Raw genomic sequence first — 26,379 nt, 5'->3', positions numbered from 1 at the left:
GGGCTACAATGTTAAAGTTAGTCTAGAGCAGGGTCTGGCTGGAGAAGCACACGACATGTTAGCACTCTGTTGTCAGTGTAAATAAATAGCATGTACTTCATTTCATAGTGGTCTCTGCGTCTGCAGTATGTTGTTATTGACTCACCCACCGACAGATAAGCGTGCAACTGGTTCACATGTAAAGCGACCCCGCAGTAGAACATAATAAAACTATTTTAGGGAAAGCTAGCCTCGGGAACCTGGATTTACCTGAAGCTGGTGGCAGTACAATGTTTCAGAAAATGTAATAAAAGCTTTTGAAAAACCCAAACTATTAGAATCTGAGTTATGCAAGTACTATGCATCACAGCTTAGCAGAGGAAATATTGTGCATAGTTTCTGTATCCCAGAAGATATTTCTGGTGTGCAGTAAAGCATTAACCCCTACTGTGCCATTGATGAGCTAATGGGACGTATGACTGAAGATGCACGTCAGGACCCCATGGAAGTCCTGAAACGTGGACCTACATGGGAACTGCCTGGAAAGTTTAAACTTCTAATGGGCAATTTCCCTGCCCCTCGGGACCATCCGTGAATGTCTGCAAATCTGGACTAGAGTCAGAGACTTCAGACAGATCCACATGACTTACCTGAATAGTAGTCTAACACCTGGGTAGCTCCACAACTGACCCTCCAATCACTCCCTGACCCTCCCTGACTACCTCCCAGACATGACCTGACTACCCCACCCAACCCAACCCAACTAGCCCCTGACCGCCCGACTAACCCCCAACCCAACCTGACTACCAACTCACCCACCTACCAACTCACCGAGCTACTCACCTCACCCACCTTACCAACCTACCCATTAACTCATCCATTCACTAACATTCAAACTTTAAACTTACTATATGGTAGCTAGCACCAGAAAAAGGGGGAATGTCCTGTCTTCCCCCAACTCCACTCCGCTCTGACAAACTTCCTCAAGGGACGCTGTGCACTTCTTTGACAGCCAGGATCAGAAGATTCCAGAAGGAATGTGCAGCATCGTTGAGTCGGGTGAATCGAGCACAGCGGCAATCCGCTCATCATTGCTGCTGCTCCAAAGATGTGGGTCAATGCATTTAATCTAAATCAAGTTGTGAAGACACCAACAAGTTTATTGTTCTGGGCAAGTCTCCCTTGAAGTGTAAAAATGCTTCAAGCTACATTTTATCACTTCATTTGGCTGAAAGAATAGTCTTTCAGGAGAAAGAAAAACAGATAAGTATTTTTAAAGTTAATTTTTAAAGAAGAATGGCTTATAACAGACCGATCAGGTTAAAGAAGTAGCATTAAAATCATAAAAATAAGTTGTATGAGAAGGAGCAAATAAATGGAAAAAGGGGAAACAGGACAAGCAAAAGATTTTTTAAAATTTGAAATTTACATTTTAAATGTTTATTTTTATAGTATTAGCTAATATGCTTTTCCTGATATTGGAGAGCCTTTGATACGATAATATTTATTTGTTGCTGTCTCATGGTTTGTGAACTGAAATCTTAAAAAACTATGGCTACCTCTGTTGACTGTTTCACACAAGCTACCAATACTTTAAATATTAGGCCAATTTCTCAAGGCTAACAGAGCGATGAAGTCTAGCCAACTTAACATTTAACTAAGATAAATGGAGAGGTGTTTTTTACCTTGTGAAAACTAGCGTGGGAACAGCAGTAGGACATTCAGTCCCTCAAACCCTTTCTGCCCTTGGACAAGATCGTGGCTGATCTGTACCTCAACTCAATTACCTTCCATTGATTCACAGCCCTTGTTGTATTTACCTAATAAAAATCTATCAATCTCAGTTTAAAAAATTCCAATTGACTGAACCTGTCATCATATTTAAACCTTTAAGTTCCGGTATAGTTCTGATGAATCTGCACCGCACACTCCTCCAAGGCTAATTTATCCTACTTGAGGCATAGTGCCCAAAATTGAATGCAGTAGGCCACATGGGGCCTGACCAAGGATCTATGCAACTGAAGTAATTTCCTCACTTTTGGTGTTCTAACCCCCTTGAGATATAGGCCAACATTCCATCAGCCTTCTCAGGTACTTTCTATTTCTGTCTATTAGCTCCTTTGTGATTTGGATACATGGACACCTAAGTCACTTTTCATTTCCACCATTCCTAATCTTTCAACATTCAGAAAATACTTCAGTTTGTTTTTCTCAGCTTCATGTGGGTGACCTCACACTTCCGCACGCTGAACTCTATTTGCCATGGTTTTTACCCAGTCACTTAGTCTGTCTATGTCCCTTTGTAACATCCTGCCCCCATCCACACAACTTACCATGTCCCCTAACTTTGTTTTGTCTACAAATTTGGATGTACTATTTTCTATTCCTCAGTCATTAATACATATGGTGGAAATCTGAGGCCACAGTACAGATCCCTCAGGTAAGCCACTTGCTACATCCTGCCAAGCAGTGAATAAACCCTTTATCTCTACCCTCTGTTGCCTACCTCCTAACCAATTATTAAACACAAGGTTATCTCCAAATCCATGTGCTATTATTTTTGTTAACACATTTTATAACAATGGAGTGAAATTGGACCCCATTTTGTCTGTTCTCCAGTTAGAAAATAGAGGTCCAATTTAGGGGCCAAGGTCCAGTGTCTAGACAGTATTGGAAACACTTCTGATACCATGATAGTTTGAGTGCAATATAGTTGTACTAGGTGATTAATAAACACAGGTGTCAGACCCTCAAATATTGTAATAAGGGGCCTAATGTTAATTTTAAAAGATTCCTGAAATTCAGTTGACTGGAATGGAGCCAGCGTCAGGTCAGCTGGACTCAGGATTACCTAGTTTATATGTGACTGAACTAGGGATCCTGAAAGAAGCTGCCATCAAAAAGGCAAGTTTAACAAAATACTTAGGGTGAAATTTTACGTGCCTGCTGGCATTAGGCCTGAGTAGACAATTTGGCTGCAAGGCCAGAAATTGGTTTCACGACGTCATGAAACCAGTTTGCAATCGTCTGAACCGCCCCTCAATGGCAGGCCGCATTTCCTGCTGCCGCGAGTCAGGAGCTTTATTGTAATATGTCTGTATATCATTATAAGTCCAGCTTGCTGGAATCATCCTCCCACATTGAATCATCCGAGCTCGTCGACGTGCCATGTTTCACAACTGTACTAAGCGACGTGCTCTTGGTGGGCTGCACTTCGCTCGGGACTTCGAGGTTTGTTTGCCTACCTGGTTTCAGTCGCAGTCATCAGTGCCGGCTTCAAAAACAGAATTACCTGGAAAAACTCAGCAGGTCTGTCAGCATCGGCGGAGAAGAAAAGAGTTGACGTTTTGAGTCCTCATGACCCTTCAACAGAACTGATCTTTTGTTTTTTTTTTTGGATTTCCAGCATCCGCAGTTTTTTGTTTTTATATCAGTGCCAGCTTCGCAGGCAGCACCACATCATTTTTAGGGGGGCTCACAGGCATGTCAGGCAGATCAGGGGGTGGCTTTTCACCGGTGCCAGGGCTAGGGCTTGTTTGGGGAAGAGGGAGAAGTGGCCTCAGGCAAGGGAAGAGACTGCAGGGTGAGGGCTGGATTGGGGGAGGAGGGTATCCCAGGGTGTGTGTGGGGTCACATGTTGATCTGTGCAAGTGGCCTCAAGATGGTGAGGGCTGAGGAGGCAGTCTCCAGAGGAGATGAGGCCAGATGGAGATATGATGGTGTGTGAGAGAGAGTGAGTGGTTATGTCTCTTGAGCTGGCAGGAAGTGAGATGCCAGTGAACGTGTGCTGGGATTGTGAGTGTGAGTGTTTAGAGTGATGAAATGGTTGCCTTACCCTGGTGGCATGGATGAGATCATTCATCTTCTTTCTGCACTAGATGGCCAACCACTTCTGTGCAGCATTGGCACTGACCACCACTGCCGCTGCCTCCCAAGCTGGAGTGGTGAGATTGCTGGACATACTGCGGCCAGAGCTTGTGTGGAAGAAATCACGGTGGGCCTCCAAAAGGCATTCCAGTTATTGAACTCTTCTTGGCTTTCAGAGCCATTTCTTCACTGGAGCAGTCCTGGGCTGCAAGCATTGAGAACTGTGTAGGTGGCTGAGGTTTAGATAAGGCACCCAGAGTGAAGTAACGGCATGGTGGATGATCCAGAGGCTGAACGCCAATGAGATGGCGTGTTTTCTGTGGCTGCATAATCAATGAGGCAGGATTGGGACAATACAACGTGAAAAGCCACCATTGCGGCCATAGGGTAAAGCGTCCTTTTTCCTGCCCACTACCGCACTTACTGCAAATCTGGAACGATTCCACCTTTAGCTTAATGCAGAGACCGGAGGAGCAGAAGAGTTGCTCTGATTGCCTAACAACACTGCGGGCCACTGTTAGCTAGCATTTGGGGACCCAGCACCTTTCCCTACACCACCCCAGACAGATTGTCTGAAATCAGTGGCAACCAGCTCAAGTGGTCCTGAAGCAATTTCTCCCCTCCTGCCATCTGCACTATTTGTTTTTCCATGCAACTTTAAAAATGCTTTAAAATCAATATAGTTCTTATTGGTTCTCTATTGCATACTGGATGAGTGGGCATGGAGGACACAGGGAGAATGGAAGGGTCAAGATCTTTTAAACATACCTTTCAAAAGGTACCCAAATCAAGATTATGGCTCACAATTCCTCTGAGAACATATGAACATAAGAAATAGGAACAGGAGTAGACCATTCGGTACATTGAGCCTGCTCCGCCATTCAATAAGATCATGGCTGATCTTGTGTTTCAATTTCCACATTCCCATCTGACCTGATAACCTTTGATTCCCTTGCCTAACAAGAATCTATCTACCTCTGCCTTAAAAATATTCAATGACCCTGCTCCCACCACCTTCTGAGGCAAAGAGATGCAAAGTCACACAACCCTCAGAGAAATAAATTCTGCCCATCTCTGTCCTGAAAAGGGAGACCCCTAATTTTAAAACAGTGCCCTTAGTTCTGGACTCATCCACAAGAGGAAACATCCTTTCGACATCTAGCTTGTCAAGGCTTTTCAGGAGGGTCTTCTAAACTCCAGTGGAAACAAGCCCAGTCTGTCCAGCCTTTCCTCATAAGACAACCCACTCATTCCAGGTATCAATCTAGTAAACCTCCTTTGAACTGCATCCAATGCGTTTACATCTTTCCTCAAATAAGGAGACCAAAACTGCACAAAATATTCGAGGTGCGGTCTCACCAATGCCCTGTATAACTGAAGCATAACATCTTTACTTTTATGTTCAATCCCTCTTGTAATAAAGGATAGCATTCCATTAGCCTTCTTAATTACTTGCTGTACCTGCATACTAACTTTTTGTGACTCATGTACTAGAACACCTGGATCCCTCTGCATCTCAGAATTATGCACCTGTTCTCCATTTAAGTAATACTCTGCTTTTTTGTTCTTCCTGCCAAAGTGAACAACTTCACATTTTCCCACATTAAACTCCACTTGTCAGATCTTTGCCCACTCACTCAACCTATTTATCTATGTCCATCTGCAACCTCCTCATGTCCACTTCACAACATAATTTCCTACCTATCTTTGTGTCAGCTGCAAATTTAGCTACCATGTCTTCACTCCCCTCATCTAAGCCATTGATGTAAATCGTAAAAAGTTGAGGCCCCAGTACAGACCTCTGTGAGACTTCACTCGTCACATCCTGCCAATCCAAATAAGACCCATTTATGCATACTCTCTGCTTTCTGCCAGCCAGCCAATTTTCTGTCTATGCTAATATGTTATCCCCTACACCATGCGCTTTTATTTTCCATAATAATCTTTGATGTGTCACCTTATCAAATGCCTTTTGGAAATCCAAGTACAGTACATCTACAGGTTCCCCATTATCCACAGCATATGTTTATCCTTCAAAAAACTTCAATAAATTAGTTAAAAATGATTTTCTTTTCACAAAACCATGCTGACTCTTCCCGATTGCCTTGAGCTCTTCTAAGTGCCCAGCTTTAACCTCCTTAATGATCGATTCTAATAACTTCCCCATGACAGACATCAAGCTAACTGGCCTATGGTTTTCAGTTTTCTGCCTCTCTCCCTTCTTGAACAGAGGGGTTATATTTGCTACTTTCCAATCTGATGGAACCTTTCCAGAATCTAGCGAGTTTTGGAAAATTAACACTAGCGCATTGACTACCTCATTAGCCACATCTTTTAAGACCCTAGGATGTAGTCCATCAAGACTCGGAGACTTGCCAGCCCGTGGCTCCATCATGTCCTCGAAAAGCTGGCATGACTCCTCAAAAATTGCAGGGGGCTGGTGGGTGTTACGAGAGTTCTACCCCTGAAATGGATCTGGCCAGGTCGGGAGTACAGGGTACGGGCTCACTATCCTTTATCCTGCGCCAGCAAAAATTGCCAGCGCCGGGTTGGGCAGGTGGGAATCCTGGAACTGGGTCTCATCTGCCATTTTTAAAGGTCTCGGAGTTGGTCTGTCTCTGCGAGAATCTGGCCCTATATCTTGATGTTCTGAGTTACCCCATCTCATTTTCCGTTCTGCCTATCATTCTGAAAGATCAAGTATCGTTTTTTTATCTAAATGGAAATCTATGATAATATAAGACTTACTGTCCTTTCTGGAAATGGGGTTATTCTGATGACCTATCAATGGTAATTTTATGAACCTGTACTCCAGACACTCCAAACAGAAGCTTACATCAGGAATTCAATCATTGTCTCTATGATTTTTCTATCCATTAAAACAAAGAAATTCAAGATTGCTTATACACACACCTCTTTCATTCAACTGGATCTACTGCGTTAAGATTGCATTTTAATAAGGATGTATTGATTTGCCGGTACCCCAGGGGGTGTCTCAATCACTGCTCAAGTGTTACGGTGATTTCTATTTCCAATCATTAACTTTCAATATAAGTTCCTTGTCAAATTCAAAAATCTTTTATACTGATGACATCTTTTACTCAGTGAGGTCTACCAGAGAATGAAATTCTCTTCTATTCTACTTTTCTTCTAATGCAGGATTATTCTCCAGTACCATGCCATGGGTATTTTTTATCTGGACAAACAGTGGTACAATCTATATAAAAGAACACGCATCTCCAATACTCCCCTCTGTTAGTTTTATAGCTAAACATACAGGCACAGAGACATGACAAAATATCTAACTTCAAATAATGGCAATTGTCAAAGACACCGATTTGTATAATGAACCATGGATTTGTGCTTTTTAATTATTTCAAATGCTATATCTATAAGACATCTAGTTCCAATGCTTGAAGATTAAATCATCTAGCCTGAAATATTGGAACAGACATATACCGTGCCTGAATGCTTTAGTATTCTCTTTAAAACAAGGTTCTCATCATAATTTATCATTATTTATTGCAGATTCCCAGCAGTCACAGCTCAGGAACTAAGATAACTTAAGTCAAATATCTGAAAATAAAATATAGAGCCCATTCAGAGGAGTAGGTTTTGAATAAGGTTTTACCAACACTTAACCACACCTTATACAATCTGAAATCATTCAGAAAATAATACCCCAGATTGTCTTTCTTCTTTGCAGGCAGGCACCCACACCCAGGTGGCGGGCAGTCAATTGAGCCTATTAAGAGCCTTGTTAACAGTAAGTTAAGGGATTTTCCCAGTGGTCCCCAGTTTCCCAACACAACAGAGGGCATTTCAACTGCCTGGAGATAGGCACCAGGTGAAAAGCCAGGGTGCCAGCACACCAGGAAGGCCTACAGGCCCTCTCTGCCTGCCTGGGTCTAGGTGCTGCAAAATTATTCATTCATGGGACAAGGGCATCATTGGCTAGGCCAGGATTTATTGCCTATCCCTAACTGCCCTTGAGAAGATGGTGGTGAGCTGACTTCTTGAACTGCCGCAGTCCATATGGAGCCCTGTAGAGGGACTTCCCCCATTGCCCCCACAACACACAGAGCGGTGACTTGGCTGCTTTTTCTATTTTTATTTATTTTATTTAAAGTTGATGAGGGGACACTTGCATGTTGAAGCATCCTCTCAGTTACTCACCATTCATTGCAGCTGGTTGCTTCACTGAAGCTGAAAGGTCTCTGGCCCTCCAGCTTTGAGAGCCCGCCCACCACTCTTAATTGGCAGGGAACGTGTTTCCATGTGAATTAAGGAGGTGTCCCAGTCAGACTTCCAAAGAGTTCCTGTCCGGGGTAGGTTCCGGACCTGGAAATAGTCCCAACTCCTGTTTCCTGGCCTTCAAGTGAAGATTCAGCTCTTAATGTCAGGATTCCCCACAGTGTTAACCTTGCCTAAAGGTTAAGGCTGTCTTCTTTAGTGTCTGTAAGGCATGTTGCCAGCCCTCCTCAAAATTCACTACACGTGAGACAGCAACCATCGAACATTCAGTATCAACTGATTTTTAACAGCTGTAAAAGGATATGGAACCATCTAAGTTGACTGGGCACAAATTCTCAAGCAGATTGGCTTTCACATTAATTGGCCAGCTGCACGAATCTATCAGCTGTCACTCTCCTTCGGAGAACTTCCAGGTGTTGCAAATAAGAAAATTTGGCACCAAGCTTGGCAGGATTGTTTGCACTTTTTGTGAATGTCACACCAATCAGAGTATGCATTGTAGAAGTTCCTTAGATCTTAACTAAAGTTTCATTTCAATTTAGAGTTTTCTACTAATATAGTCAGCAGTACAAATAACTATTGCCCATTTTGGTTTGCATGATTTAGTAGTATATTGTAGGATGCCTGTACCCAATCAGCCATTGGGGAACTTACCTTCATCTGTCTTTATTGAACATTTGTCAATGTTCATCATTGCCCTGATAATTTGTTCAGCCAGTATTATTTTTTCATTAATATACAAAGACTACCATAAACATTCACTTCCTCCACCACCAGCGTGCAGTGGCTACAGTGTGTTCCATCTACAAGATGCACTGCAGCAACTCACCAAGCCTCCTTCGACAGCACCTTCCCAACTCGCGACCTCTAGCACCCAGAAGGATAAGGGCAGCAGACTCATCGGAACACCACCACCTGCAAATTCCCCTCCAAGACACAAACCATCCTGACTTAGAACTAAATTGCTATTCCTTCACTGTTGCTGGACCAAAGGCAGGAACTTTCCCCTCCGGTCAGTGGTGGGGCTTGTGGCGGGCGGGGGTATAGAATGTGATGGGGAGGGAAAAAATCAGTTTCCTGATGGAGGGAACTTGCGGTCCCAGCTGTCATGGTGGGATGATGGCGGGTTGGCATTCCCACTGAAGATCGTCGGGAACCCAATTTGCATATGATTAATGTTATTTAAATTGGCAACAGACTGGAATATTCCGCCGCCCCCTTCCTCCACACCCACCCCCCCTCCCCCGGGCATATCCCAGCAAGAATTCACACTAGTCTGATTCATGATGTTCACCTGGTGAGAGAGCACTCACCTGAGACGCCATGGCCTAGAGTACTGGAGGACCACATGACCTCAAGTGTGGCACGTGCCAAGGACATGGCCAAGGGGGTGCTGGAAGACACAGGGAAGGGGTACTGGAAGACAAGGGTAGGGTGGTGCTGGAACACATGGTGGGGGGTTGGGGTCAGAGCATGATGGGGGATGGGAATTGGAACAGAGGGGGCGGGGAGGGGGGGTCCGGAAGGCAAGCCGGCGGGGAGATTGGAACACAAGGAGGGGTGAGGGGCCAACAAGACACAGGGAGTGGCAACCAGGAAGCCTTGAGGTGGGGATGGGGGGAAACCAGGAAGCCTTGGTGGGGGGGTGGGGGGGAACCAGGAAGCCAGAGTGGTGGGGGCGGGGGGTGTACCAGGAAGCCTTGGTGGGCAGTGGGGGAGGGAACCAGAAAGTCTTGGTGGAGGGGGCGCGAGATCAGGAAGCCTTGAAGGTGGGGGGAATGTTCAGAGGAAGGGGTCAGTGCTGTCAATGCTGGAATTTGGAGGTCAAACCAAGGGTACTGATGGTGGGAGGGTGCGAGTGTGGCGGGAGTAGGTCTCATCTGCGGAGTTGTTGGAGAGGATAAGAAGTTTAACATGGATCTTGGGAGTGGGCAGGATCAGGGTGGGCATGGGGACTGTGACAGGTGTCTCATCAGAGGGGGGAATGCATTTGAAGCGTGATAGTGAGGGGGGGAGGTTCAAGAGTGACCAATAGGAGGGTGAAGGTAACACGGGGTTGGGGGTGGGTTACAGGAGGAGGGTAGAAGGTGTTGGGGATGGACCACCCTGAGGCAAAGGCAGATCAGAGTGTCGACGCCCTCGATGTCCAAAAGAAAAATGCTAGGTGGAAAGAGGGCCACCGGGCGGGTGGAGCTGAAGGTCAGCTCAACAGGACAACTGAAAGAGAACCCTGATAATCTATCCTTCAAGTCAAAGCTCTTTCTAAGTGGAGGAAAGGGGAATAGTGTGACTGGGAGGCTTCTTGCACATGGCTTGCATGAGCCTTGGCAAAGAGTGATGCCTCCATGTGCAGGCCTGATTAAGGAGGATATAGACTCAGCCTTGGTCCCCCCTGGAAGGGGATGAGTGCGCACAGACAATAACACAAACAGCAGCAAGAAACACCCAGGAGACCTCCATAAAGTGCAATGATTTGTATATTTACAAAGGTGCAATAACTATTTACAATGATTGCGCACCCGTGCCATCAGTCTGAGTTTAATATTTCTTAATTTTTCTTACCCTACCTCTACGTCTAGGTCCTTCCCCAACATCTGCAGCAGAGGCGGAGTCAGCATGCTGACGGCTATGCCCTGTTGTCTTTGATGCCTTTGGCAGGCATCCTCTGGGCAGCTGAGGCTGGAGGCCTCCCACCTTCTTTGGGTTTCGTGCTCTGGGGCAGGTGCACCCTCAGCGGTCTCAGAGGCTGGTGATGTTGGGGTCACAGGAAGAGGTGACTTGGAATGGACGGAGACTCTTGGAGAGTCTTGGGTAGAAACCCCAGAGGTGTCTGCCTGCTGCTCCTCCTCCCTTTGGGTGCCCGAGGGTCCCTCTCTGACTTGAGGAGACGGGGCACCTGGAAGGTGGCCGAGGTGCTCCATCCTCCTCTTGCGTATCCACTGCAAAGCTCACTCATGGCTACAGTGATGGAGTGCAGGTTTGAGCGCATCTCTGTAGAAACTGGTAATTCTGCTAACCCAGGTTCCCCATGGCATCCGCCATCCTCCCCATGGAAACATCAATGTGCTCACATTTCGGAGCCACTGCATCAGAGAGGGACTCCTCCACCTTGTGTGCCAATCTGTTGAGGGTCTCTGATACCGCTGCCTGATGTTCCCCTGCGTCTCGATGATGCTTCAGCATCTTCTCTGTGAATACTCCCAGGGGCTGATCATTTGCCTCAGAGAATTCTCCAGTGGTCCTCTGAGTGCCAGGCACCTTGGCTGTCATTGCCTCCTGCTGCTGTGGCCAAGCGTCAGTGAGGTGACCAGCATGTGAGCCTGAGCCTAAACTAGATCTATGAGACACCGAGGTGTATGTCTCTGGGCTGGTGGAGGGTGCAGGTGACAGCTCTACAGGTGAGAAGTCATCCTTGTCTTCTTTTGAGGTCTCCTGCCGGCTGGGGCTGACTTCAGGTGTGGGGGTTGGCTTCATCCCCTTCATGCTGTTACCTGGAATTGAGAGAGGAGAGAATGCATGACTGCCCAGGTTGTACAGAGCCTTACCCTCAGGTTCCGATTTGCAGAGATTAAGCATGCGTCCTCACTTGGGGGAGGCAGACCTCGCCCTGGACACAGACATGGTCACAATCCTCCCTGTCAGCTCCCTGCTGCTCAAATTGTGTGAGGGCTCAGATGTTGGGCATGCCCCCTTCCATCTACTCTCTCTCTCGCCTGTTGTGTGCTGTCTTCTCCTGCATTGAGATAGATAGATGGATTGTGAGTAATTCTGATGCAGGAGCACGCTGCTAGTTCTGTGGCTGATATGTGACATTGTGACTCCCCAATGCCAGTCCGCTATGTACAAGGCACATGTGAGGAGCTTGAGGGAATACTGTTCACTTGCCTGGATAAGTGTGGTTCCAATAGCACTCAGGAAGCTGGAGACCATCCGGGATGAAGCAGGCCACTTGAATGGCTCCCCATCCAGCACCATCAACATTGAGTCCCTCCACCTCCGACCCATTGACAGCTGTGTGTGCTATCTGAAAGATGCACTGCTGCTAATTCCCAGGGCTACTTTGGCAGCCCCCTCCAGACCTGCAAGCTCTAGCAGCTAGAAGGGCAAGGGCAGCAGAGGCATGGCATTAGCAGCATTTGCAAGTTGCCCTCTACTCCAACTTCCTCCCTTGCCCCAACCCCCACAACGATAGTGCCTTCAGTGTGGCTGGGTCAGCAATGTACAGCTGCCTCTCAACCAGCAAACTACACGGACTGCACACCAACACCTTCTGAAGGGCTTTTAGGGATGGGCAAGAAATATTGACCTTGCACTGACAGTCACACCTTTTGAACAAATAATTTTAAAAATATGAATATGCATTTTGTTTAGCAAGTTCCTGGAGAAAAACACCTCAATAAACAGGTTTATTGTAAAATATTGGATAGATACTGTTGCAGAGATACAGTTCTTTATTTCTGACAGTTTTATCCTTTTTGGTTAAATGGATATATCAATCAGAATGTAGGAAAGTTTAAATATGGCCAGAATCAAAATCTACTCAAGGGAAAATGCAGTAAATCTTCCCTTCCAGAACGGTTCAGTTATAAATATTTTAGTTGAAAGGTGATAAGAACAGTAGATTTGGTGGATTGAACGCTCTGACAATTGAACCTTTTCACCTCTTCCTCTATTCTTTTCCTGCAAGCATTTGATTCTAACATATGCTGTTTGTCTATAATATTACATTTCTGTCACAGCTCATTTGTAAGATCATAATAGGAAAAGTGTTTGTTTTAGATCTTGCTTCTCTGTACTAATACTGAGGCTATGGTTAATAATAAAACAATATTGTAAATGACAAGATTTGTTTGGTGATAGTTCCATGTTGTTCATCGTGTTCTTAAATCAAACTGAAGATTTATTTTCATAATGGCAAGATTGTTGTCACCATAAAACAACAGTGTCCTCAGCAGCCTGATGTAGCCTTTTCCCTAAAGCCATGTAACTGGAACTTTAGTGAAACCTAAAATAATAGTGGAAGTGGCACAGAACTCAGTTCACTAGATCAGTAGCAGCAGGTTGAAATGTGGATTAAGTATTCTTCACTATTATCTTCTGTTCATAGTATAACTAACAAGATTTAACCAATACCAATAATACAAATGTCAAGTTCAAACAGTTTGTACATAGCTCAGTGATGTGATTATAATAGGTCTAAATTTTAGATGCTGTTCTGGTACTGACATATTGTTTCCAGAGACTTAGGAAGATTGGAGTAACCTATTTGAGGAGTCAAGGCTGAGAAGTTTTGATTGGTAAATGCAAGAAGGCCTGTGGTTCTCGGAGAGTAGAAATTGTCAAAACTAAATTGTTGATGGAAATTTCTTTGTGAGGACAATAAAGAGTATATTTTGGCAGTGTAAGAATGATACTATTTACATTCCTACATGGAAGTTTACTGTCAGAGGTAAATTAAATTGTGTAACAGTGTGTTACATGAAATTGTTAATTTAATACACCTATTTATCCACCAGTTAGATTTTATCATCGAGGAGCTCTTATCACACACTAGTGAAATTCTGGATTGCATGAAGAGCTAGAATTCTAAAGATTCATTAACAGAGAACAATTCTGGATTTTGCAGCAGCATACCAACAATTTCTAGCGTTAAATTGTCTGGACTAAGATGGTCTAAAAAGTAAAAACAATCAAATTAGCAGAGATACTAATAAATGTAGTGCCAACGAGTGAAGACTAGGAAAGGAGTGGGAGGGAATGCAGGGTTTTTTCCCAGGCAAATAGAGGTGGGTTTGGCTCCACAAAGGAAGTAAAACCCCCTCAAATTGACATCAGGTTAAGATTCCAACATCGGTACGCCCTCTTCCATCTTTCCAAGGCAGGCTTGAAGGTGAACAGGGGGTCCCCTTGCAGCTGCCAGGTAAGACACTTTAATATTATAATAAGCAATTAAGTTTTCTTTTAATCAAGGATTCTGCATTTAATAGCCAGGCGATCTATTTCTCCAGCTGTGTGGAACTCGCCTGGGTCACTGGGATGAGTGCACAATGGGTGTGCTACAATAGCGAAATTGATAGGCTAGGAAGCCTTTGATCAAGAAAATGAAGAGCACCATCCATGGCCAGGTGAAAGGCTGATCCTCACAGCACTCATTCCCTAAGCATGCTTTCAGTGCATGACAGTTGGTTGCCAACTTCTTGGAAGCCATTTCACCTGTCCTGCACTTCACTTACCTTCAGCTGTGCTTTCCTATTGCCAGTCTTCACCACAGCATGGGAACAGCTTTTTCAGCTCCATCTTGTACTTAAGACAAAGAGAAAGAGGAGCAGCAACACCACCAGCACTAGGTGCCTTCTCCTCAGCCACATGCTGCTCCACAGGACAGAAGGGGTGGAAACAGAGATCCAACTCCAAGGAGATATCCCTAACACAGGGCCTACAGGCAGAGACTCGGCTCACTCAACACGTGTAAGCATCAGTACTTCAGGAGGCTCATGTTTTTCCAACAGGTCATTGCTGACATCTGCAGCCTCCTGGAACAAGGCTTCCTTCCCAGTGGGTCAGGTGGGTATGTAGTGGCCGTCAAGGTGCCTGACACTGGAGCACTACCCCCTCCCTCTGCCTCTTCCCAAGGTTGTGTGCCCTCTTCCACAGCAAGGAGAGAAAGCTGAGAGTTATCAGTGTCCATAATGGTTTTGTGGAGAGGAGGGAAGAACAACATTTCTAGGAGGTGATTGTGAAGCATGGGTGCAAGAAGGCATTAAGATGAGGATGAGCATGAGTTTTGGCTGCTCAGAGGTGGAGTGGTGGTGTGAGGTGCCTATAGAGTGAAGAATGAGCAGAGCTGCCATATGTGTTAACCAGATGAGTGCTGTGCAGGAGAATGCTGGATGAATCAGAGTGCAGGGCTTGGCATGTGAAAGTAATATGCCATTCACCTTTCCCATCCTCCTGAGATCCTGGATACTCTTGGTGCACTGTCTCTGAGTTGGAGGGACCACACTTCAGCTGCTGACTTCCTCAGCTCCTTCCACCTACACGTACTCAGTTGGAGAGGCTGTCTTCTTCCTCCCATCGTTGGGAGAGCTCACCTCACTGTAGTCCCTGAGATCTCACAGCAGGACCTCAAGATAAAAATGAGAGACCCGGGGGGCAGCCTTTCCAGGTCTTCTCTCCATTCCTGTGGTTGCTGCAGTCTCAGAAACCCACAAGTAGGTGAGACATTGTAGCCCCTGGCTTGGTCCGTTTAATTGGAAATCCTTCTTTGGACGGAATTGGTGCATCATCCCACCTATCCCCCCTGATTGTGGGGGAACTTGCAGGGGGATCCCAATGGCATTCTTCAGTTTAAGAGGCATGGTAAATCCCACGAGAGAGTTCAAGGTGTTCCCAATCCCCCTAATGTTCCTGCTGTTTCGGCAGGGACTAAGGTGAGAAAGCTCTGCCCACTGTTATGACCAGAATGGGAGCTGTGTGCAGTATATCTAGCCCCACTGCTCCACAGATCACACCGTTCGTTTAACTATTTAATTCACTCCCCAAAATGGTCAATTATTTACCTTCGCTACTGTTAAAAGAGATTTTAACCAGGCTTCTTTCAGTAAATTCAGAATGATTGATTTGTTACAAAATGAAACTTCTTTTTTAAAACAAGTTGCAAGAACTGGCTAACAAACAACTTGTAATCTGGAAGTGTAACTATCTATCCCTAATAAAATTCCCCAGCACACACACACACACACACGCACAAACAAGGACAAACAAGTAGGGTCTCTACAGAGATGGGCAGTTGAAGAAAAAAACTTAATAAAAAGGGTTTTAATACTGCCAATCTGGTGCTCCTTCCAGCGAGGATCGGTCATTAGTTCCAGTAATGCCTGGAGGTTCTCACCAACGGAGCAACAGCGTGGAGGGCGTGGAAGAGAGTAGGACCGGATCAATCCTTCTTGTCTCAGCCTCTCAGATTTCCAAATACAGACAAGTTCCCCTGAAATGAGGATTCCTAGCTGGATACTGATAACCACACTGGATTTCAAGCGAGGCAAGGAAAGCACAAGCTGGGCAGCTTTTCCCCTTCTCAGTTCATTCCTAACTGAGTTCAAAATGGCAAGTTCAAAAAAATTAAGCTCCTCCATCAGGTGATTTCCAGTAAATCACCAGGTCTTTGCCTTTAAAACAGTTTTTTTCCCCTGTCAATTAAAGTGATTGTCATTAAAATAAACAAATAGCGCTCCTCCACAACTGCCATGCTGGTCAATTAGCTGACCATAGAACCATAGAAAAGTTACAGCACAGAAGGAAGCCATCTTGTCCATGCCAGCCCAAGGACACCCAGGTGCCCTTTGTAATCCCACCTTCCTGCACCCGGCCCATAGCCCTGCAGCTTACAGAACTTAAGGTGCAGATCCAGGTACTTTTTAAAAGAGTTTCGAGTTTCTGCCTCTACCACCAACTTGGGCAGCGGATTCCAGACACCCACTACCCTCTGCGTAAAAAAGTTCTTCCTCATGTCCCCCCTACACCTTCTGCCATTTATCTTGAATCTGTGTCCCCTGGTTCTAGAATTCTCCATCAAGGGAAACAATCTTATCCTGTCCACTCTATCTATTCCCCTCTTAATTTTGTACACCTCAATCAAGTCACCTCTCAGCCTTCTTTGTTCTAAGGAAAATAACCCCAACCTTTCCAATCTCTCCTCGTAGCTACACTTTTCTAACCCTGGCAGCATTCTTGTAAACCTCCTCTGCACTCTCTCCAGAGCTATTACGTCCTTCCTGTAATGTAGTGACCAGGACTGCACACAATACCCCAGTTGTGGCCTCACCAGTGTTTTATACAACTCCAACATTATATCCTTACTTTTATATTCTATACCTCTGCCAATGAAGGAGAGCATTCCATATGCCTTCTTTACAACCTTGTCTACTTGAACTGCTGCCTTCAGGGACCTGTGTACTTGTACGCCAAGATCTCTCACTTCATCTACCCCTCTTAGTATATTCCCATTTATTGTGTAATCCCTGTAACTGTTTGACCTCCTTAAATGTATGACCTCACACTTCTCTATGTTAAAATCCATCTGCCACTTTACCGCCCACTCCACCAGCCCATCTATATCGTTTTGGAGATTATGGCTATCCTCTACACAATCCACTACTCGGCCAATCTTTGTGTCATCTGCAAATTTCCAAATCATGCCCCCCACGTTCACATCCAAATCGTTAATATATAACACAAACAGCAAGGGTCCCAACACCGAGCCTTGTGGAACACCACTTGAGACAACTTTCCACTCGCAAGGGCATCCATCGACCATTACTCTTTGTTTCCTGTTACAAAGCCAACATTTTATCCAGTTTGCCACATTACCCTGAATCCCATGGGCTTTTACTTTCCTGACCAATCTGCCACGTGGGACCTTGTCAAAGGCCTTGCTAAAATCCATGTACACAACATCCACTGCACTACCTTCATCATCCCTTCTTGTCACTTCCTCAAAGAATTCAATCAAATTTGTGAGGCAAGACCTTCCTTTAACAAATCCATGCTGATCATCCCTGACTAGTCCAAGCCTTTCCATATGACAGTTAATCCTATCTTTCAGAATTGATTCTACTAATTTGCTCACCACCGATGTAAGACTAACTGGCCTATAATTGTTTGGCATTTCCTTTGATCCCTTTTTAAACAATGGAACTACGTTTGCATTTCTCCAGTCCTCCAGTACCTCCCCTGTATCTAGTGAAGATTGGAAAATCATCCTCAGAGCATCTGCTATCTCCTCCCTGACTTCATTCAGCAGCCTCGGAAACAATCCATCTGGCCCTGGTGACTTATTAACTTTCAAGGATTTCAACCCTTCGAGGACTTCCTCTCTCTTTATGACTATCCTGTCCAATATCTCGCAGTGTTCCTCCTGGACTACTGTATCTACATCTTCCCTTTCCTTTGTAAACACGGAAACAAAATATTCATTCAAAACCCTTCCCACAGCTTCTGCATCTACAAACAAGTTTCCATCTTCATCTCTGATTGGTCCGACTTTTTCCTTAACTAACCTTTTAGCATTCATGCATTGGTAAAACATCTTTGGGTTATCTTTAACTTTACTTGCTAATCTTTCTTCATGCCCTCTCTTTGATTTCCTTCTTTCCTTTTTTACTTCGTTCCTGAACTTCCTATATTTGTCTAGGCTATCTGCAGTGCTTAGTTCTTTGTGCCTATCGTACGCTTTCTTTTTCTGTTTGATCTTCCCTTGTATTCCTCTAGACAACCAGGGGGGTCTAGATTTGGTTGTACCACTCTTATTTTTGTAGGGGACATGTCTACTTTGTACATTTAGGATCTCGCTTTTTAGTGCTTCCCACTGGTTTTCCACTGTTTTATCCTCCAGCAGTGCTGTCCAGTCCACCTCAGCCAAGTCCCTTCTCATTTCTGCAAAATTTCCCCCAGTTCAAGACTTTTACTCCTGCCTTATCTCTGTCCTTTTCCAAGATAATGCTAAATCTAACTGAATTGTGATCACTATCCCTGATATGGTCGCCAACTGTCACTTCACCCACTTGCCCTTCTTCATTCCCCAAGGCTAGGTCTGGAATTGCATCTCCTCTCGTTGGGTTTGTCACTAATTGGTTGAAAATATTTTCCTGGACACACTGCATGAATTTTTCTCCCTCAGTGTCCCTTACATTGTTTGAATCCCAGTTGATATTACGATAGTTGAAGTCTCCTACTATTATTGCCCTCTTGTTCTTACAAGCAGAAATTTGCCAACATATTTGTTCTTCTATCTCCCTTTCATTATCTGGGAGTCTGTAGTATACTCCCCGTAGTGTGACTGCCCCTTTTTTATTTCTAAGCTCAATCCATAAAGCCTTGTTTGTTGACCCATTTAGTATATCATCCCTTCTCACAACTGGAATTGATTCTTTAACAATTAGTGCTACCCGCCCCCTTCTTTTTTATCTCCTACTCTATTGTGTCTGAAGACTATAACCAGGGATATTAAGCTGCCAGTTTTGTCCCTCCTTTAGCCAGGTCTTCGTTATAGCAATGACATCCTGCTGCCATGTGTCTACCTGCGCCCTTAACTCATCTACCTTGTTTGTAATACTCCTTACATTGAAGTCTAAACAGTTTTACCCCATCAATTTCCCTTGCTGGACACTTTTTAAACTTTGCTTCTCCTGTAACTCCATGTCTATCACAACGTCCCTAGCTAATGTTCTACCTCCATTTTTCTGATCTGAATCTGACCTATCTGATCCTACTCCTGGGATCCCATCCCCCTGCCACACTAGTTCAAATACTCCCCAACAGAACTAGCAAAAGCCCCCGCAAGGACACGGATCCCAGCTCTGCCTGGGTGCAGCCCATCCAGTTTATACAGGTCCCACCTTCCCCAGAACCGGTCCCAGTGCCTCAAGAATCTGAATACCTCCCAGCTACACCATCTCTCCAGCCATGTGTTCATTTGGTCTATCCTCTTATTCCTGCTCTCGCTAGCACATGGAACTGAGAGTAATCCTGAGATTACTACATTTGAGGTCCTGCATTTTAATTTATCTCCTAACTCCCTGTACTGAGCTTGCAGGTCCTCATCCCTTAGTTTACCTATGTCATTGGTACCAATGTGTACCACGACCACTGGCTGTTTACCTTCTCTCCCCAGAATGTCCTGCAGCCGCTCCGTGACATCCCGGACCCTGGCACCAGGGAGGCAACATACCATCCTTGATTCACGTTTGCGGCCACAGAAGCGTCTGTCTGTGCCCCTAACTATTTAATCCCCTATCACTATAGCCCTGCCACTTCTTTTCCTCCCGCCCTTCTGAGCAGCAGAGCCACCTACGGTGCCGTGAACTTGTCTGTTGCTGCTTTCCACTGAGAGGCCATCCCCCCCCCAACAGTATCCAAAGCGGTATATCTGTTAGAGAGGGGGATGACCACAGGGGACTCCTGCACTACTTCCTGAGTCTTTTACCGTTCCTGATGTTCACCCATTCCCTTTCTGCCTGTGTAATCTTCACCTGCAGTGTGATAACCTTCGTAATGTGCTATCCACGACTTGCTCAGCATCGCGGATGCTCCATAATGAGTCCGCCTGTAGCTCCAGCTCTGAAATGCGGTTAGCTAAAAGCTAGTGGACGCACCTTCTGCACACTTGGTCACCATGGATGCTAGAAGTGTCCCTCATTTCCCACATCCTGCAGGAGGAGCATATCTCGGGTCTGAATTCTCCTGCCATGACGTCCCTCTCGATTAAGCTAGTTACTCTCTTAAAAAAAATACGCTAGCTCGGGGCCTTATTTATGTTAGTTAGGAACCTTGTTTCTTGACTAATTATACTTGTACAGTACTACTCTATACTTCTAAAAAAAAAAATTGGCTTCTACCTCAGTATTAAGCAATGAATTACTTTAATAGATTGAAAAAAAACTCACCAGGATTTACTCACCAATCAGCTGCTTTTTTAAAATCCACTTTCGGAAGAGAGTCCCTCACAGGTCTGGTGCACTCCTGAAGGTACTGCCTGTCCCTCTCTCTTTTTTGTTGGTTTGAGGAGGAGGGAGGGATGGAAACGCTATAGCAATGTAATGTTTGGGGCTATTCTGTTCTTTGACAGTGGGTCCTCCTTGATCCCCTTCTGAGTTGCGGTGACTGCGCTGACTTCTCCCAGAATGCTTCTCAGTCACTTCTCACTACCACCCTCTGTTGGATGCTCTTCCTCCTGTTAAGGGCAGGGGTCCTTCTCCTCAATCCCCTTCTGAGTTGCGGTGACTGCGCTGACTTCTCCAAGAATGCTTCTCTGTCACTTCTCACTACCGCCCTCTGACACCATGTGATTTCTTGGAACTGGCATGCTTGCTCCAGTCCAAGATGAACTTATAATCTTTTTTTAAATAAACAATCCAGGTCAGCTCCCAAGTGTCCAAATAATTCAATGACCTTCCAAACTTTAAAAGAAAATATAGTCCTTGTAGATATGGTTGTAACACCATAGTCTCTAAATATTGGGTTAACATCACATCCATAAAAAGTGACCACTGCCTCTCAGCTGGAAGAGGTAAATTCAGACCAAACTTTAGACAGTTCCGGAATGCACAGATTTGAGTGCTGGGTCAGAATACTGGACTGACGACCAGCGGCAGTACTATTCAATGGGTGTGGGTGCGGGTTGCCTCCACTCCATCTGTTGTAAGTGTTCTTTAGCTTTGAATGTAGCCTACCCAGGAGAATGCATTCCAAAGTTAAAAACATGAGGAAGGCAATGAGAAATATTTTCACTTATAAGTACATCAAGAAACTCATGTGCAACACTTGACCTAGAGTAGAGCACAATAGATAGACTGATAAATACAAAATAATCATCTGAATGACTTTATCAGGCTGACACAATTCAAAATTACCCATAGTAAAAACCTAGAAAAAGATATCTAAGGGCAGCCAGAGAAAGCAAATGACGGCCATGGAACAGAATTCCAGGATAACACCGAGAGGAGATTCAGGTCACAATCACTGAACCGGTGTGTTCTGGTATTTGTTTCATGCTATTCATGGCATATAAATATTCAGGCCTATATAGAAACACATAATAGTAGCATGTTACAAAACTTAGTAATTATATTTTTGAAAATTTCTACAGCAAATCTAGTTGGTTGAATGCCTTCTGCAATGATTAGTAAACTTACCATAGATCGCAGCGTATAAATTGACCCGGCGTATAAGATGACTATATTTTTCTGGCCCTGAAAATTATATTTTTGCATATACTTGGCATATTAGTCATCTCCTTTTTCAGCCATGACATGCTATTTTTCGCCTTACAAATGCATATAGCCGGGCACAAGGGATCGAACAGGTGATGCAGGCTGCTTCGCAAAGATGTGGAGGTTTAAGACATGCCCACACAGGGTAGACCCTGTGTTGTGAACAACGAGGCGAAATGAGTCATCCAACAAAATCAGTGAAGTATGAAGTTGGTTTCAAGCTAAAAGTAATAACATTTCCTAACTCATCAAATAACAGTGCTGCAGCGAGGGAATTCAGTGTTAGTCAAAAACTGGTGCCGGAATGGAAGAAGAAGGAATCCATCCTGAAGAAAATGCCCAAGACCAAATGTGTCATCAGAACAAGGACTAGCTACTGGCCTGATCTTGAGAAGCACGTATCAGAATGGGATGCACAAAAAGCCAGATCTGGAGCAGTGCAGGTATCTTGGAGGGTTGTAGAGATGGAGGGGGTGGGGGGAGGTAATGGTGTAGTGGTATAGTCGCTGGACTAGTAATCCAGAGACCCAGGGTAATGCTCTGGGGACCCAGGTTCAAATATGAATTCAATAAAAATCTGGAATTAAAAGTCTAATGATGACCATGAAACCATTGTTGATTGTTGCAAAAACCCATCTGGCTAACTAATGTCCTTTAGGGAAGGAAATCTGCTGTCTTTACCTGGCCTGGCCTACATGTGACTCAGAACCACAGCAATGAAAAAGGGCAATTAGGGATGGGTAATAAATGCTAGCCTAGTCAGCGATGCCCACATCCCATGAATGAATAAACATTTTCTTTCTGTTTTAAAATGGAGATGGTTACAGAGATAGAGAGGTGGATGGCCATGGAGGAATTTGAAAATAAGGATAACAATTTTATAATTGGAGCATAACCAAACCCAAAGCCAAATTAGGACAGCAAATACAGGCGATGGGTGCAAGTCAGAATCTGGACCAAAGTGTTTTGGTTGAGCTTAAATTTATGGAGGATGGAAGATGGGAAGTCAGCCAGGAGAAATTATAATTCTAGTAATGGTTATTTATATACCCAAAGATTAGAAGTAAAGGTAAGTCCTATCCAATTTTGTTTTGCTGTACAAATATTATCCATATCTTCACAGATGATTTGTCAAAATGCCAAGCAATGGATAATTTTAAGCATGAAGAAACCGTTCCGAAAGAGGATGATTGCTGATCAGAGAAATCAGGGAGGGGCAGATTGGGATATGAGGCAAAGGAGAGGCATGAAAAGTCTCAAAAAGGAAAACATTTCTAACCCTAGAATCTCAACATAGCAAATGGAGGAGGTTAGGTGAGTGATAAGAAATTATGGAATACATGATACTCGGAATTTAGCAAAGTGAGAGGGCTGAACTAGTGTCCAATACATTCTGCCATTGTAAGAGTTTAAAAATGCTAACAGTCATAAACTATAACATTATGAATTAATTACCTATTCTTTAATGAATTGTGTTCAATTAGTTATGAATTTATATAACCTTAAATTACCTTCCTCCTAATAACAGTGAATGCTTAAGGCTAAATTTATCAAATTATATAGTTACATTAATAGAAGTCACCTTAAAGCTACTCGTTAACATTACAGTTCAATTTCCAAATTGTAAGCACAATTTTTGTTTTATGACTGTGCCCAGAAACATACTTCATATAGTGCAAATAGGTTTTAAGACCATCTGTTTCCAGCAGGTGAACTAACAAAAATGCATTTTTAAAAGTCTAATTAAGAGAATTATTCTGTCATTAGAAAAGATATTTTACAACTGCATATATTGATTTTCATTCTGTAAGATGTAATCCATTGTTCCCCATAGACCGAAGAATTAAAGATTAATTAAATATTAGCTGTTGTATATTCAATATAAAGAGGTAGTAATTTCACTATCACAAATGTACTTGCATGGTAAATTAATTGGGAAAACAGATTTATTTCAATAATAGAAAATGCTCTCTATTTTGAGTTCAGAATAATTCAGTTCCCTACTAGAGCATATTAAGAGTTTCCATTTGATCAATCACTGTAAAACATTCATGATACCTATTGGCAGGGTCTGAGCTTGGACAACTAGAAATTGATAGGATTTACAATCTCATCAGTTAATCTAAAGCACTGCTTGTCTGTTCACGTAAAAGTAAATGATCTCACAGCATTATTTAAAGAAAATTAGTGAATACTCTTGGCGTCCTAGCCAATATTCCTCCCTTAATCAACACCAGTAAAAAATAAATGTAGTTTACCTTGCTGTTTGTGAGATCTTGCCACATATATTTGGCTGCTAATGTTGCTTCTGTGACTGCACTTCAGCCTAATTCATTAGTTGTGAAGTGATTTGGGATGTTCTGAGGATATAATAAGGAGCTATGTAATTTTTCTCAGTCAAAGATGTATGACACAATTTCATAGCAATTAAAAAGAACAAACTTGCACTTATATAGTTCTTTATCATGTTTCTTAAAGCCATTGCTAAATATTTAATATACAGTGATTTGTAGTGATTTATTTGTGCAGCTGATAAAGACAGTCATTTTGGATACAGCAATGTTCCATAGCCAATATGATATGAGCAGTCAGTTAACCTCTTTTTAATGGTATTAATTGAGAGAATACTGTTAGAAGCATAGGGCAAAATCTTTCGCTTGGCATGCGGGTGCGCGCCCGACCCTTTTAAGCGTGAAATAGCGCATGATGACATCGCTATTAAGACCATTAAAGTTGTAATTAACCGAGATTTTTCGTTGCCCGTCCAATGTTACAGTTAGCGGGTGGGCGAGTCAGCGAGGCCGGCGGGCGAGTCAGCGAGGTGGGCGGGAGAATCAGCGAGGCGGGCGGTCGAGTCAGCGAGGCGGGCGGGCGAATCAGCGAGGCGGGCGGGCGAGTCAGCGAGGCGGGCGGGCGAGTCAGCGAGGCGGACGGGCGGGTGAATCAGTGAGGTGGGCGGGCGAATCAGCAAGGTGGGCGGGCGGGAGAATCAGCGAGGCGGGCGGGCGGGTGAATCAGCGAGGCGGGCAGGAGAATCAGCGAGGCGGGTGGGCGAGTCAGCGAGGCGGGTGCGTGAGTCAGCGAGGCGGGCGGGCGGGTCAGCGAGGCGGGTGGGTGAGTCAGCGAGGCGGGCGGGTGGGCGGGTCAGCGAGGCGGGCGGGTCAGCGAGGCGGGCGGGTGAATCAGTGAGGCGGGCGGGCGAGTCAGCGAGGCTGGCGGGCGGGCGGGTCAGCGAGGCGGACGGGCGGGCGGATCAGCGAGGCGGGCGGGCGGGCGGATCAGCGAGGCGGGCGGGCGGGCAGGCGGATCAGCGAGGCAGCCTTTGCATTTCTCAGGAAGCCTCATCCAGGAGTGGGATGAGGTTTCCGTTATTAAATAAAACAATTAAAAACGTATGGACAGAATTTTCATCTTGTATATGTTCAGGTGACTGATTCTGATGTGTGGGCATTTTTTCCGAATTTAAAATCTTTTAAAATTGTATTTAAATCCTTCAGGCAGCTCCTTTCATTCCGCACTATCCTGTACTCACGCTGACTTCAGCGCTCGCCGTCCTCCTGCCCCCACCCCGGCATTGCTGAGCTCCTCAGCACATGCTTCACAATGGCTGACCAGCCGGCGTGAAATCGCCGTCTGGGGCCCGTTCCCCGGCTACTCCTGGGCCGCCAAACTAAAAATCCTGCCTGTAGAAAAGTTACAGCCCAGATAGAGGCTACGCAGCTGATCGTGTCTGTGCCAGCTAGGGCCCCGCGGGAACTCCCTGCTCTACTTCAAATAGTGCCATGATATTTTTAACATCTGCCTGAACCAGCAGATGGAGCCTCAGTTTAATGTCTCAACAAAGGATGACATATCTCTTAACACAGCAGTTTCTCAATATTGCACTGAAATATCAGCCAACATCACATGCTCAAGTCACAGAGAGGCTTGAAGCTGAAAACTTCTGAGGGCAGAATTTTCCGTGCCTGTTGGCGGCAGGCATGATAGGTGGCATGAACAGATAGTATGGTGCGATCGGTTTCATGACTGCGGGAAGGCAGGTTGCAATTGTCCGCTCAGCCCATCGATAACAGGCTGCATTTCCCGCCATCAGTCGTCGGGTACCTCATTGTAATACATCAGCATTTCATTATCAGGCCATCCCGCCAGGTTCTTGCATCCCCACTGGATCATCCGTCCACGTCGGCAGGAAAGCACGCAACAGCACAGAGGCGATGTGTACTTGGCAGCCTGCGCTTTGGGTGAACTGGAGGTGAGTGCACAGCAACGTTCTGCAGAGCTCGCCAGGGTCGCCTGTTGTTTTACAGGCTTCAGGGTGCCGGGGGGTCGGGGTTATGTGCCGCCCTGCCTCGGAGGCAACTTAAGAAGGTGAGGGTGAGCGGCAGGCAAGTGCAACCTTGCCATTGAGGTGGTGGTGGGGGATTGATGGGTAAGGGTAGCCCTACCACTGAATATAGCACACAAGCATTCGGGGTGGGGGTAGGGTGGGTGAGGGATGTGGTCACGTATC

At 44.9% G+C, this 26,379-nt stretch overlaps 1 long non-coding RNA gene across 1 annotated transcript; it reads right to left on the bottom strand.

The window, feature by feature from the left end:
- Window positions 1-1,068: 1,068 nt before the first annotated feature.
- LOC144673237 (uncharacterized) lies at window positions 1,069-21,993 on the bottom strand. The gene is made up of 3 exons (XR_013574272.1): window positions 21,792-21,993; window positions 8,023-8,218; window positions 1,069-1,108 (listed from the first exon to the last, which is right to left on the bottom strand). It is a non-coding gene; the product is annotated as an uncharacterized LOC144673237 (long non-coding RNA).
- Window positions 21,994-26,379: the final 4,386 nt, after the last annotated feature.

Source organism: Cetorhinus maximus, chromosome 3 (genome assembly GCF_964194155.1).
Source record: "Cetorhinus maximus chromosome 3, sCetMax3.hap1.1, whole genome shotgun sequence".
Lineage (NCBI taxonomy): Eukaryota > Metazoa > Chordata > Chondrichthyes > Lamniformes > Cetorhinidae > Cetorhinus > Cetorhinus maximus.
Note: the sequence above shows the minus strand (reverse complement) of the source record. Positions and strands in the feature narration are given on the sequence as shown.